We start from the raw sequence: 15,938 nt of genomic DNA, 5'->3' as shown, positions 1-15,938 counted from the left end.
TGATATTATAATAGAGAATCAAGGGCGTTTCAGAATTTCATTTCAAAGAAACATCATTTGATGCCCTGCATGTCAAAGTTATAAACACCAGATTTGTTCAATGCTGTCATCTTAATGCAGATTGCCCTCCAAGAGAGGGCAGTCTACACTTCTAGATGGTCAGGTCCTTGAATTTCTTAATCCCCATGTTATCTAGCAAAGTGATGTAGTCAGGAAGCATCTCAAATATTGGAATAAAAATGAACTAGGCATAACAGGGATTGGTTGACAGGTGGCTGAGTAGATTAAAGTGCAATTAAATAGGACACATTTTTCAGATTTTCTATCACATCACTTAATGTGGAAAATCTTTACATCACTATTCTCATCTAGTACAGCAGGAAATCTCTTCTGTTTGTGCAAATGGAAAATGTTTTTGTCTGAATTGCAGACAGTTGTTGCTTTATGCCAGTGGTTCTTGTCTCCATCAAACCCAAAGTTCACTTTTATAAAAAATCACATTTTTTTGACCATCCTATATAGAAATTCATAGATTTGATAACTTATATAAAATTTTAGAAAAGAATATAATGTCCTATGTATAATGTAAAAGGGAAATGAAAGTCATAACATTTCATCAGTAAAAACCTCAAGCATGACAACCACAGAAGATATTTTTTTAAAGACACAGTGTATTACCATTGTTGTTGTTCAGTACTCAGTCATGTCCCACTTTGTGCAATCACATGGACTGTACCACGCCAGATTTCCCTGTCCTTCACCATCTCCTAGGGCTTGCTCTAAATCACATCCACTGAGTTGGTGATCCCATCCAACCATCTCATCCTCTGTCATCCCCTTCTCCTCCTGCCTTTAATCTTTCCCAGCATCAGGGTCTTTTCTAATGAGTTGGCTCTTCCCATCAGGTGGCTGAAGTATTGGAGCTTCAGCTTCAGCATCAGTCCTTTCAATGAATATTCAGGATTAATTTCCTTTAGGATTGACTGGTTTAATCTCCTTGCAGTCCAAGGGACTCTGAAGAGTCTTCTCTGACACCACAGTTCAAAAGCATTAATTCTTCGGTACTCAGCCTTCTTTATGGTCCAACTCTCACATCCATACATTACTACTGGAAAAACCATAGCTTTACTATGGATATTGATATTACTAATACTGATGATGTGTATTGCCATGAATGCAACAACTACCATGCAGCCTGATATGGTGTGTACACTGCAGACTCAAAAACTACTTGTTGCATTGCTCTCTGGTGTGATTTTTTTTTTTTTTTTTTGCTTCCCCTAGCCAACCTTTCCAATGATGACAACCTCCTGGTAAAGTTCCAAAGAAACCAAAATACAATCTCCTTCTTTGATTTTTACAGTAACGCATTCCTGGAAAATTCAGACTCCATTAAAACTATATAAAAACATTTCATGATTATGTCTAAAAGAGTTGGTTTTAGGCTCCAGGATGCCTGTTAGGACAATTCTTTGCTGTATAAGACTGTCTAATCTAGCCTCCCTGGGCCCCACTCAATAAACACCAACCATATTATCTCAATCATTGGGACTAGCAAAAATGCCCCCACAAATTGCCAAAACATTTGTGGGGAGGTCCCTCTCCTTGAAAACCACTACTTTGCACAGACCTGAAAAGGTTCCTGAAAAGCTGTGTGTAAATTTAATTTCCAAACCTGGATCTGAATTTTCATATATTAAGCTTTCATAGAATAAGGTACATTTTAAAAAAGACAAACTGGTTTCTGTAGCATAAGCAAAAGTGTCCCTGATTCACCATAAGTAATATTCTTGGCTCACCCTAGGTGGTGAGATAAGACATTACTCAGTGATGTCTGCCACGGGAGAACATGAGTTAACTTGCGTGTGTACAGAAGCTGGTAAACAAAGAGGAGGTGGACCACAAGTATGATAAAGATGCATTGGCGCAGGTACAGGCATCTGTATATTCAGCTGACTCAAGGATAGGCCCTTGGCTGTCTCACAGGTCCATGGGGTCAACTCAGGAAAAAAGTGAGCCCAGGGAGAGATAGATGTCAACAGTTGCTAGGAAACAAAAAGTCTGAGAAGGAAGCAAAGGGTGTGAGTCAGGGTAGAGTGTGAATGTATAAATGTAAACATAGGGTTAGGGACTGCTGTGATGTCATAGGCAGCCCAGGTTAAGGCAACCAAGGTTCTGAGAACTACCTGGCAAATATTGCTTCTTGAGTTACATTCTCTTGGATCTGGATCTTGAACTTGAGGGAACTACTGATGGATGGCACAGAAGGATGTTTGAATCCCCATCCTAGGAATGGTAGCAGTACATGGTTTGTGAACTCCCTTTCCCCACTGTTTCCGAGACATCTTCTGCTACCTCTACATTTCAGGAAAGCCAACCTGTTTAAGTTGTGTGAGGCAGACATCTGTTCACCATATTGCATGGGCCAGAGGAGTGTCTGGTTTTTTTGGTCCCTTTGGGAGAGGGAATGGTGGGCGTGACCCGACACAGAAATTCTGGCAAGCTAATAAAGACCACCATCCAAGCTCCCTCAAGCTAACCAGACATGGCCCGATCTTACTGTAGTTTGCATGCCTGCCTTAGATTTCCCTCTTTAAGAAGGCTCTGAAAATCAGGCCCAGACAGACTCCAACGCCTATTCATCTGAAGTTCACTAGGCAATGTGCCTGGTGTCATTTGAGCAAGCTGTTTGGCAGCCAGTTCTTTTTGTTTTAATGACATGATTGCCCAGGCTTTCAAATTCTATTATGAAACTTTTCATCCTTTACTCAAGACTTTTTTTTTTAATCTGCCATTTTAGTGTGATGGAAAGAAATGTTGAAGAGAAATACTTGCAAAATTGCTCTTTGGAGCCAGATGATGCAGTGAGGCATGATTGCTGAACTCATTAAGGGAATCTGTAGTTGGCCCATTCTTCCCTGTCCTAAAACTTTTTTTAAAGCCAAGTGTTTATTATAATCAGTTATTAATTGAATAATGACTAGTACAAACTCACTTTGATAATTATTTTTGTTTTCAGCAGTCAACTTTTTTAAAAAATTGGAGTTTAGTGGCTTTATAATGTGTTATTAATAGTTTCTACTGTACAGTGAAGTGAATTAGCTACACATTTACATATATCCCCTCTTCCTTGGATTTCCTTCCCATATAAGTCACTCCAGAGCATTGAGTAGAGTTCTGTGCTATACAGTAGGTTCTCATTAGTTATCTTTTTTATATATAGTAGTGTATTTATGCCAGTACCAATCTCCCAATGCATTCCACCCCCCACCCCTTCCCATCTGTCCTGAAACTCTTAATGATTGACAGTGGTTGACTGTCAGGGAAGCCAACCTGGCATGAAAAGAAAGAGGGTAGGACTATTCCAGGGCAGCTTGGAGATTCATTAGAAGAGCCCTAGGGATCTGCCTTGGGGCCAACCTCACCTTTAGTCACGGAAAACAAGGAGACCCCTAGCTGTGTCCTGCTATGCATTCAGAATGCTGCACGGAGACAGTCCATCTGTTATTAGAAACAGTTACCAGCCAACAACAGTGTTATGCCTGCTGCTTCACTATGGTAACTCATAACTTCAGGACTGTAATACAATCCACTTCACATCAAGGGGAATATACGGTATATCATACATACCCTAGTCAAAACACAGGCTTCAAAATTAGTTTTAAGAAAAACAGTTATATCTTAAGAACTTCCTCTGAGGTATCTTCAGGTATCAGACAGTTCTTCTCACATATTAGCTTTACTTAGAGAAAGCTGTTGGTGATGTTAAAGCATGGTACCCACATCTTTTCAAGTGTTCATATACAGTTGGTTTGCTGAAAGAAGTAGATGCTGGATTCCTGGGACAGTCACCCTCATAAGAGCCAGAAGGTTATTTTTCTTCACAACTATGACTGAGCATCTGGCCTGGCATCTGGCTATGTAGTAGGAATGAATAAATCTGGAAGGCAAACAATGACTGAGTGAACAAGCCATTCTTCCCTCCTTCCACCTCCTCCTCTCCCTGTCTCCCTCATCTCACTCCACCCCACTCCCATTTCTCCAAAAAGCTGGGTCAGAGTCAGTATAAAATCTAGTCATGAAATAGATATAGTCAGTGTTGGTGGTGGTTTACTCGCTAAGTTGTGTCCAACCCTTGTGACCCCATGGACTGTAGCCCACTAGGTTCCTCTGTCCATGGGACTTTCCAGGCAAGAATACTTGGGTGGGTTGCCATTTCATTCTCCAGGGAATCTTCTTGAAATCTGGATCTCCTGAGCTGCAGGCAGATTCTTTACTGACTGAGCTCCCAGGGAAACGCCATGGTCAGTGTTAAATGACTTAAAGAAGCAGTGTCTGTATTGGTTATGAGTTTGGAATGGGAGTCAGGAACTACTCATTATTTGGGTGACCATGAACAAATTATTTAATATCTCAGCCTATTTATGCATCTACAAAGTAGAGATAATAATTGTCTTACCTTATTTATTTGTTATAAAGATGAGAGATAATTCATGTAAAGTACTTGGCGCTATGCATGGGACTTGAGTATTCAATAAATGTTAGCTGCTTTTATTATTCTTCCATAGGCTGCTCATAACCATTATGTGGGTATCAGCCAAGCTAGGTGACCACAGCTAAGCTTGTGCCTCTCTGAGGAAAATTGCTATTTCATCCATCTCTGGAGCAACTGGAATGATTATTTGTATTGATTTGACCATTGATTAGCTTGGTTGCTATGGTTACATTACTTAACCTTTGGGGATTTAGCTTCTTTGTTGTCAGCAGAGATGGCTGCTATATAATCAGAGATAATCAAAATAATCACATGTAAAAATGATTGGGAAGTGTCCTAAAGAATAAGTATGAGGTTTGGGTTTATGCTATTGTTCAGATGCCTAACATTTTAGGATTCAGTAACAGAGTGGGAAGGGGTATAAAAGTCTAGAGGTTCCTTGGAACATACATTAAAAGCATCTATCCCAACTTTACTGACTCATGCATCAATTGAAGGAATCATGATTCATAGCAATTAGGCCAACTGCTCTAGCTGTGTGTAGATCAGTAAACATGTCCTTTTGAGAAAGCTAAGTATGTCACATGACTTCAGTTTTTATTTTGGTGATGCTGCATGATGGAGAAGGCACTGGCGACCCACTCCTATACTCTTGCCTGGAAAATCCCATCGACAGAGGAGCCTGGTAGGTTACAGTCCATGGGGTCTCTAAGAGTCGGACACGACAGAGCGACTTCACTTTCACTTTTCACTTTCATGCATTGGAGAAGGAAATGGCAACCCACTCCAGTGTTCTTGCCTGGAGAATCCCAGGGATGGAGGAGCCTGGTGGGCTGCCAGCTATGGGGTTGCACAGAGTTGGACCCGACTGATGCGACTTAGCAGCAGCAGCAGCATGATGTTAAAAAGAAAATTGTTTTAGCTTTAGAAAGATTAAAAACAAAAAAATCAAGCTATATTTTTCAACAGCATAGTTTTTTCACTCAGACACAGTAAAACAAAATCACAGGAGTGGAAATGATATGACAAAGAAAGTAAAAGAAAGTAGTGCATCCAATCATCTTCACAATTGTGTGAATGTCACTTGAACATACCATGCTAAGCTCTTTGCATGTATTATTGTACTTAATTCCAGAGTGTAGTACCATTATCTCTATTTGTATAGGAAGAAGAAGTTAAGGCTTATAGAGATTAAGTAGCTTGACCAAATTACAAGCTTTGAATCACAGAGCATTGCCCTTTTTTAAAATGTCTGCTTTCCTGGTTTTGTTTCTTCAGTGATGGTTGAGGTCATCCTCTCTTGGTGACAGATCATGAAGTAGAATAACATTTAGAGCAATGGATGACTCAGGGTGCTACAAGTCTCCTCTTGAACTGGCAAAAAGTCAAGAATGATCTTATGCCATTGACACTTCATCTATGGAATCCCATATATTTGCCTCCATAGCTGCAGTTTCAGATCAGTCTGTAGCAGCAGAGATTCCACCCTCTTACATACCATCAGCACCTTAATCCCTACAATGATCAGTGGGCTGGCCTTTTGTCAAATAGCCTACTGTTCACTTTCCTTCATCATCATCATGGACATGTCTTATGAGTAAAGCCCATCCATGCTGGGCATGTGGGATCAGAAAAATGAAGAAGATTGCCCCTATACCCTCAGAGCAACTGCTTTAGTGAAATTGACATAAATGACTAACTAGGTAGGTAGGTAGAGAGATGCAAAGATGTCTGAGACAGTGACAGATAAAAGAATAAAGGCCAGAATAACATGCTGTTTGAGCAGGGATGGAAAGGTGACTGATTCCAGTTTAAGGCTGAGATCTGCAAATTTCTCTTAGACATGATCTGGGCTTTGAAAGAAGAAAGAAGGCTGACTCTGGGAGAAGGATCATGCTACCAGACAGAGAAGGTTGTCTTAACTATCAAGTCCAGAGATGGCCATCATGTCCCTTTTCTCCACTGAGCCCAGGTACAGTCTGTGTTCTTTCCTTATACACCAGCCCATGAGATTACCTCCAGTTCAACAGAACTGATTGATTTATGGGATGAATCCTCTTGGCTGTTCCTGACTTAGCTCTTTAGTGACTTCAAAGACAGGACTGTTAAATTAAGTAATAGGGGAATGGTTGCACCCCAGTATACCCGAGTAAATCGCCATTTTGAGTTCAGATAAGGACTTCTGATCAAAATAAATCACACAACACCTATAAGTGCCCACTTAAACATACATCCTAAGAACCTCTTATCTCCTACCTTTCTCTAGTCTATAATTTCTCTTGATGCTTTATTAACAGACATTTCTTGTACACGTATTTTGTGCAGGGCACTTTGCTAGTTACCATATATAGATGTATAAGATATAGCTTCTGTTTTCAAAGAGCCATCAACTAATGGGATTAACAAGGCCAATGTTCGGAAAACTCTAAACAGGTCCATATGATCAAAATATCATCTGCACAAGCATTTTGAAGTTCTTCACTACCCCAACTACCACAAAGTGACCTGGTATGAGAAAATTCTGTCTCTAAAATATAGAGTCTGGCCTCAAGAGAAAGAGACCCATGCAATAAGAAAATGACTTTTTCTCAGGATTTCTCAGCTTTAGTCCATCTATGTGATTTCACGTTCAAATGTGAATTTTGAGATATATCCACAGTTTCTCTTTGGATTGGGTAACATTATAGGCTATGAATTCCAGTTGATTATCTTACCTGAATAATGACCTTGTTAAAAAAAAAAAAAAAAGTAGGGAGAAAAATTGACAAGCCAAAATCCCTTTCAGATATTCAGCCAAATGGAATAAATTACTTTTATATCTGACCCTGAACATGTGGAAGAAGAATAGAGAGCCTGTATTTTCAACTAATTTAAATAAAAGATGAAATTGAAACAGAAAGCCAATAACCAAATTAGTCATCCTGTTACAGAGAAAATATACCTTACTTCATTGTTGTAACAGGAAATATCAATGGAGTAGAAAATTGACCAGTCTTCTTATATTGGGGAAAAAAATTGCTGCTTAGTTGCCAGGGAAGCTCTGATTTGTGTTAGCCTTGACTACATCCTCTGTAACAGATTAGAGTCTTTAAGGTCTCATTAGCACATCACTAATAAAAGTTTTAAAAAGACATTAATGACATGGCATTAAATGATGTGAAATATTGCATTATTGTTAATGTGAGAATGAGTGGTAAGGGATCCAGTTTACTATAACATATTTTTCTACAATTTTTTTGCAAAATACTTTATATTTTTTTTATGTTTATGTTTTTATCTTGCTGCACATTTTACTATTTAGATCCTTAATGATCTCTAACCCATTTTTTGTAAATGTTTTTATAGAGGGATATTTTCATTATTCTGACCAAAGCATTTACATAAACAAATGTGAAGCTGTATGACCAATCTGCATATGGATCATTTTGTCCAGTACAAATGTGATGATAGAACACAAATAAAGTTTGCACTTCTGTCCATATTAAAAATTATTTACAGATCTCCTATCTCTCTTTCACATAGAGAATTCATGGCACTTAGGGCATGTATATTCCTTTTTTAAAAAAATTTAAATATAGTTGATTTACAATATTGGGTTAGTTTCAGGTGTACAGCAAATTGATTCAGTTATACATATGTACATATATACTGTTTAAGATTCTTTTCCATTGTTAGTTATTACAAGATATTGAGTATAGTTCTCTGTTCTATATAGTAGGTCCTTGTTGATTATCTACTTTTTATTTAGTGTATTTCTATAATATTTAAAGTGAACCTATTTTGTTTTGAAAACTTTTGACAAAGAATGTGAAATAGCAGAGAACAATATCCAAAAACAAATATCAAATTGGAAAGTAAAGGATATAAGGAAAGAGGGAAATACTTATCTTTTGTATCCAAAGCAAGCCTTCCCAGATAAGTCACCCAACTGGTCCAGTCACAGATCAAGAAACTTGATCCTAGCTTCATCAGATTGAATTACAATTATGACTAACACACAAAAGACATATTTTAAAATTTCTTCATTAACTATCTTCCTTTCCATACACAGTGTGCTATCAGTTTGTTCTCTCATTGTAATTTTTAAGATTTCTTAGAGTGGTGTAAATTAAATGCAATAGCAAACACACCTAGGGCTTCCCAGGTTGCACTAGTGGTAATGAACCTGCCTGCCAATGCAGCAGATGTAAGAGTTCAGCCCCTGGGTTGGAAAGGTCCCCCGGAGAAGGGCATGGCAACCCACTCCAGCATTCTTGCCTGGAGAATACCATGGACAGAGGAGCCTGGCAGGCTACAGTCCACAGGGTCACACAGAGTTGGACATGACTGAAGCAACTTATCATGCACACAAGCACAAAGAAAACAAAGAAAATCACAACATGGAGGAAGGGAGCAGTCAACAGTAAGGGCATGCATGAGAGTAAACACTCTGAGCACATGCGCTCCTTTCTATTAAAATGGAATGCGCCTCCACAGCATTCCAGTACCCTCTTTCCCAACCTATAATTAATGTGTGTCTCCTTTGTGGCATGAAACTAAAAACGTTCTCAGAGGTGAGATACAGGCATTTCAAAGCGTGGCACAGGGCTAGGAGGAGAACAACGGGAATAGATGACCACACACCATCATTTCCTCTTCTGTTCTCACCAAAGTGTCATCAGCAGAGCCACTGCCCAACGGGTAGATATGGAGATGCATTTTGGATAGAAAAAGGCACCATATGCATATACATGTATGGTAGATGTTGAGTCCCATGTGTTACTGTCCTTTCTCCCAGTCCTTGAATGTTTTATTATAATTAATGTGTTCATTTTCTATACTTATGCCCAGGAGCATGTTGCAGTAAACATTATTTTAAAAATTCAAGAATTTCATTAAACAAATAATGAGTTTATGTTGATAAAATAGATTCATTCAAATGATTAAAAACACCTAGTACCAACTCTGAATAAAACAATTCTTTAAGGGGAGAAAAAAAACACACTTCCAAAACTCCAGCCTCAGATTGCCTCTTGATTATTCTAAAAATATAAGGTTGGCATCTAGCCCAGAAGGTTGGCAAGTGGAACTTTGATCCACCAAGACAGGGGATACCAGGGCCGAGGGCCCCTGTTAAATAGGGCCTGGCTACAATTGCCCATGGTCTAAATTGGGGATCCATTAACAGAGACCCACAGAGGACTTCAGCTGTCACGATTTGTGTATACAGAGAGAACTTCATTTTAGTCAGGGTAGTGACTTCATACCTGAGGCTTTCAACATGTTGGAATTTTAGGTAGAGTTCATGTTGAAGGGAGAGATTAAAAACAACTGGATGTAATTGGTGGTGGGTAGAATGTGTGTGTGTGTGTGTGTGTGTGTCTGTGTGTCTGTGTGTGTGTGTGTGAGTAATACAGACAGACATAACTATAGTTACTGGTCACTTTCTTTCATCCTAAATGTTTGAGGAATTGATTTGTCATAGAAATCTGGGTCATATGTAGAATGTTGAAAGGTACATGTCTTTTATCTACCTATAACCAAGTGAGCCTGACTTGTACCAGCTGGCCAAGCATGGATGACTATAATACCATTGGACACTTTGTCTTCATTGCTAAGTATGGCGCCTGTACATGTTGCCTGTACCCTTAATCTGGCAGTAAGAGTCCACTGTGGTCTGGGCCCCTCCTGAGCCTGTGGTTTTTGTTTCTTTGTTTTTTTTTTTGCCTGCCCCAAATACTCTTTTCATGACGGCTGATTTGTCAGCCATAAAAAATATTAGATTATGTATGATAAAGTTTGCATAGGTATGTGTGCAAGTACAACGTAAGTGTTTATTATTTATGCAGGTCAAAATTGGTATTTTAGCCTAGAAGTACAAAAAGTATGTTTCACTGCTTGTCTTATAAATTCATAGGTGTACAGTATTGCCTACTTTCAGATTTTGCATATTCAGATTCTGATGACTACAGTTTAATTTGCTTCAAAGGAAAAATAAACATCCTTTTTCTCTTCTTCCATTGACTTGCTTTACCTTCATTTTTCTGGACTGAATTGAAGACAGACTAGCTTAAAAAAATAACCCTCTAGAATCTGTTTTTTTCATAACCCCAGTTCCTGCAGAGAGCATCTTTTTGATTTATCATATGATCTCGGATTTTGAAACTATTTCCTTGTCCATAAATTGGGATAAAAATACCCTCTCTCCTTTATTTTCACTAGTAATGAGAGATTGCCCTTTATTGGCACTGAAAAGAAAATTTTAAATATAGTGTTACACAATTGTAAAGCATTATCATTCATTGCTAATCATTTTTAATGTCTTCAATGTGTTTAGGAGTTTTACTAACTGTTATCATGTTGCATTTTCTTAATGATTTTTTTCAAAGAGCACTGGATTTAAATGTAATTGAGCCCATTAAAATTTGGTTTTTGCTTGCTTAGTAAGATTTATCTGAATTACGTCCATCTATGCTTACTCTGTGCCTGTTCTCTCTTCTTCTTTATGTCCTTTGTGCTTAATGAATGAAAGGATGAAGATGTTAAATAGAGGCCATAGTTCAGTTGTCTGCTTTGGGGGCTGGAGGGTCGGTCATGAGGAAACTAATCTCCCAGATCTCAAGTCCTGTGTCTCAGTTTTGCCTGTTAACAGTTGGGGAAATGTGCAAACCTGTTCTCTAAGGACCCAAAATTGATTGCCTGAGCTTCTGGCCTCTCCACACCTGGAGGAGACCACACACAGGAAGTGAAACGGGAGTATCATCAGGTCTGGCTGCCTTGTCTTAGTCAGCAGGGCTTGTTTCTATGTTGTCAAGTACAGGAGTCATAAAACAACTAACTTGACTGAACACTTGAAGAGCAATTGGTCTAAATCAGAAGGAGGTCTGAACACAGAAAGAGGAATTGGAAATTAAACTCTGCAGAGCCATTTCTAAGAATACCCTCTTCCTGATGATGCCTCTCTTCATAGAGCTTCTTGGAGTTCATAGAGTCACCTTCAAAGGGGCGAGGGATAAATGGGTGACCACTGTTACAAAACCAGCTGAGAATCTGAGATGTCAAAGTGAAGTGGATTTATAAAAGATCCTTGTTTTTGCTTAGGTTGTAAGTCATCTACAGGAGGAAGGAAAAGTTACAATATAAAGCCAGAAACTTGACTGCCCTTTTTTCGCATGTGAAGGGAATGGCAGAATCTCCCTCAGAAGAAAGAGATTTTTTCAATAATTTTATTTATGTTTTTATTTTTGGTTGCACTGTGTTTTTATTGATGCACACGGGCTTTTTCTAGTTGCAGTGAGTGGGGGCTACTCTCTAGTTGCGGTGTGCAGGCTTCTCATTGCTGTGGCTTTTCTTGCTGCCGAGTACAGGCTCTAGGACACAGGGCCTCAGTAGTTGTGGCTCCCAGGCTCTGTAGCACAGGCTCAAGAGTTGTGAGGCATGGGCCTAGTTGCTTCACAGCATATGAGATCTTCCTGGATCAGGGTTGGAACCCATGTCTCCTGCATTGGTAAGTAGATCCTCTGAGTCACCAGGGAAGCCATGAGACAGCTTTTTTATTCTGGAAAATACCTTGCTAGGATTCCTTGAGTATGATATGGGAATTCCTGCCCCCTTTATCAAGAGCTTCACTATGGCTCAGTCTGTAAAGAATCTGCCTGAAATGTAGGAAACCTGGGTTCAATCTCTGGGTCAGAAAGGTCCTCTGGAGAAGGAAATGGCAACCCACTCCAGTATTTTTTCCTGCGAAGAAATTTAAAAGGAGTTAAATTTAAAAGGTATAAGGAGCTATACACCTTATATAGAGTGGGGACCCTGGAAAAGCCAGAGGGAGATGAGGAGAAAGTCTGGGAAAGTAACAGGAGACAGAGATCTGAAGGTGGTGGAAGGACCCCTGGCCGTTTGCTGCCTCTGTTCTTCCATTATTCACCACAGCCTTAGGGGCAGTAGAGGGAATTCAGGGATAGGTTTGGGGAAAGAAAGTATGCCCTTTCCATGTCACCCCTCCCATTCCCATAGGAAAATATAAAAAGTGCTATGGGGACAACAAGAACCAACCAACCAGCCCTCACTTTGGGAGTCTGGACCTCACTGACAAGGGGAAGGATGAATGGGTGCTTACCACTTGGTCAGGAACTGCAGGCATGACATTTCTTAGAGGACACAGGGTATTCAAAGACTTGGCGGTCGAAAGGACCTGAGCAGCTTAGAGAAGAACTATTTAAATTGTGATGGCTCTTTTCAGAGATGCTAAGACATTGTTTCTTCACCATCAAAAACTGGGGAACTCAAAGAATTTAGTCAGGAAAGACCTGATCAGATCTGTGTCTTCTAAAGAGAGCTCTGGTGCATGCCTTCCAACCATTTGTTTATTCAACAGATATTACAAATATTCATTATGCTCCAGCGTGCCAGAATCATACTAGACACTGGGAATACAGTGATGAATGAATTAGCCCTTGCTATTTAATGCACTCACAGCTTGGTTAGGAGATATCTTTTAAAATTAGTCATAGAAAGTTTAATTACAAGTAGTGGAAAATGCTATGGAAGAGGGTCAAGAAATGCTTTGAGAATTATAAGGGAAAACTAATTTTGTTGGGAGGTTGAGTGAGAGTTGGGTCAAGTGTGAGGCCACCCAGCAGAAACTTGACAGATATGCAACCACTGGTCAAGCTAAGAGAGATATAATAGCTATGTTTGGGGGAGCTGGAGGCTTAAAAATGAGGAAGCTATTCTAGTGGTTCAGGCAGGTTCCTGATTCATCATCTACAAAAATTCAGAGGTTTGCCTGTGTTGGTCTCCAAAGCCACCTACAGCTCTGCAGTTCTACACAATTAAGTATTTGCTATGTGTTTGACATTATGCTTGATGTTGATTGGAAAGAAAATAAAAGATACGTAGATATGAATCCCCAACAGAGTGAACATCCAATAAATTGTTCACTTTGAACAGTTTGGTTCAGTTGCAGACAAGGTAGTTCTAGGTTTTTTTTTTTGGAGTCTTAACGGAATTCTTAAAGCACTTTTAATTACTTCATGTTGAAATGACAGAACCATCTACCATTCCCCAGGGCCAAACTTCTGTTTCTCAAGTTCTTTCTCATGGATTGCCTCCCATCGTGGATGGATGGATGGATGGATGGATAGATATTTGAAATTTAGAATGTCATTAGCCAGTTCTCAACACCTATAAGACTCTACTGCTCATCTTTACAGTGGAGATAAAGGTATTATTGACCATCTGAAGAACTGCCACATAATTGGAGACTACCATTAAGATACAGAGGCACTGCCCTGCACATAAAAGGCATTCAAAAGTATTTGGATGAATGAATGACTATATAATGAGCTCTGCCTCAAAATATTTGACTGAGAAACAGAATCAAACGTCTGCCACAGACTTCCCAGGGTTTCAGTCACATCCGTGTGATTATGGTGCTATTCTTAAGTGCTGCATGTGATAGACAAGAGGTAGGATGTGTTCCCACTCTTTCCTTGCCCACTCTAAAGCAGTCTTGGTCTGCCCACTCTTTTTCTCTCCATCCTTAAAAAACTCCAGGGAGCATCTCTCCCTGATTTTAAGGGCTTTTATATTCAGAACTAGAAGAAAAGTGAGCAGAAAAATTGAAAAGATGCTCAGATCAGGATTGAGGAATAAGTGGTTTTATTTTTTATTATTCATAGGCCATCCTTTCAGTAATTCATACACTTGTGCATGGAGAGGATCACATCATAAATTCTGTTTTTATTATGGACACCATTTAAAATAAACTTTTACTTTGCTTGTTTGCTGATTTACTCACTTTCGCATCCCCAAGAAGAGTTTATTTGTCCGCTGTTGTGTCTTCTTTTTGGAGAGCAAGGTACCAAGTAGGAGCAGTGGGCAAGGGAAGAGGACGGGGAAAGGAGGAATTTTAAGCAGCATTTCTTTAGTGCATGAATCCAAGATGAACTATTGGGAAATTCTGTCTTAGCTGCTGGACCGTTTGAGTAATCAAATCACAGCTTCGGAAAGAGTTCAAGTAGGGACTGCTCCACTCCTGAAGGTACTGGTTCCTCATGACTGCCCTTCCCTTTAGTATGGACAGATTCAAATTTCACAAATGTAAACACTGGAGCTGAGACAGATACAGGACTCAACTAATGGATACCAAGTTATAGAGAGGAATACTTGAACTTAATACAGTTTTCTAACAAGTAGAAATAATTCATGAAAGAGTGGGTGCCCTATCAAAGTGTTGACAGCATCGATGAAAGAGATCTCATCCTGGGTAGATGGTTAGGCTGATTAACATGGAAGGTCCTCTCCTTCACTAAAAGGCCTCTAATGTAGACAAGAAATCCAGATTGAATGGAGAAATACACACCCTTTATATAAACCCAAGATAGAGTCCTTTCCCTTGCCTTACATCTCTAAACCCAAAGTAAACTGACTGCTTTTTCAAGCTAGTTTAACAGTAATTCTGATGGGGAGAATGTACTCTTCAAGGTTCTGTTTTTTTCCCCACATATCAAAAAGGCTCTTCAAACTTGTCAGCCCACAGCTACCAGCAAACTCAGTGTCAAGGTTCACTTTAAATTTAAAAAAAGACAAAGATTTGTTCAAGTATAGTGTAAGTGAACTTGGTTATGGAGTAGTTTAAAGTGTTTGGGAACACCTTCCTTCATATCCCAGAGAAGTAGGAGGTCTGGCAGTGACTACAAGTTGGGCACCTACTAATCTCCAATATTTGGGGCATGGCAGAAAAAGGCTAAAATGCAAGATTAGATTGAGAACAATACAGTCTGATGCGAATAGCCAAGGTTAATTAAACTCTTACTGTGCATTGTGCTATAATATGCACTGCCTCACCTAGCTCTCATGGTGACACTCCCCTTACAGATGAGTGAACAGGTGGGGGAGGGGGAGAGAGAGAAAGAAGTTCATCAAACATTTCTCAGTATATAGTAGTGCAATAATCAAACCTAAGTTTTCAGCTGCTATGCTTAAGGAAAGAGACACTAAAAAAATGATAATTTACAATGCAAAGGATAGACCCAGAAGTAAGAAGATCTACCAAAACTGGCTGGAATAAACCTTGGAAGGGTTCTTGGATAAGGTACAACTTCACCCATTTCAAAGTGTACATGGTTTCCAAATTGGCAAGAGTGGCTATTATGGGATAAAGAATGAAAGTAACTCTTTCTGCTCACCAACAGGACTGGCCTGTCTCAGAGGCTTGATTTGGCCAGCAGGCAGTGGAAAGGTCTGAACTCTCTGTGCCCATCCAGTCTGGAAGAGAGCTGAGTCTCTGGCACCTTGGAAACATGGCCCAGAGGTGTGCATTGTGTGATGTTCTGAGTGCTTAAGTTGTTTGGCTCTCCTGACTGGTGTGTCATTTATACCAGTAGCATGTACAGTAAATCCAGTTTCCACTTAAACTGTAATCATCATGCATTTAAAGCAGAAAATATTCTGAACATTC

At 39.5% G+C, this 15,938-nt stretch overlaps 1 protein-coding gene across 1 annotated transcript in view; it reads left to right on the top strand.

Annotated features, from left to right (window-relative positions):
* Positions 1–7,986, top strand: part of LOC145511447 (uncharacterized) — a 407,802-nt gene extending 399,816 nt beyond the window's left edge. Inside the window, exons 11-12 of the mRNA XM_081504778.1 lie at positions 6,337–6,467; positions 7,841–7,986. The gene's annotated coding sequence lies outside the window, so the exon portion shown is untranslated. The remainder of the gene's footprint in view (positions 1–6,336; positions 6,468–7,840) is intronic.
* Positions 7,987–15,938: the final 7,952 nt, after the last annotated feature.

This window comes from Giraffa tippelskirchi, chromosome 6, assembly GCF_054371585.1.
Source record: "Giraffa tippelskirchi isolate mGirTip1 chromosome 6, T2T-mGirTip1v1.2.pri, whole genome shotgun sequence".
Lineage (NCBI taxonomy): Eukaryota > Metazoa > Chordata > Mammalia > Artiodactyla > Giraffidae > Giraffa > Giraffa tippelskirchi.
This window is presented reverse-complemented; position numbering and strand designations above follow the sequence as displayed.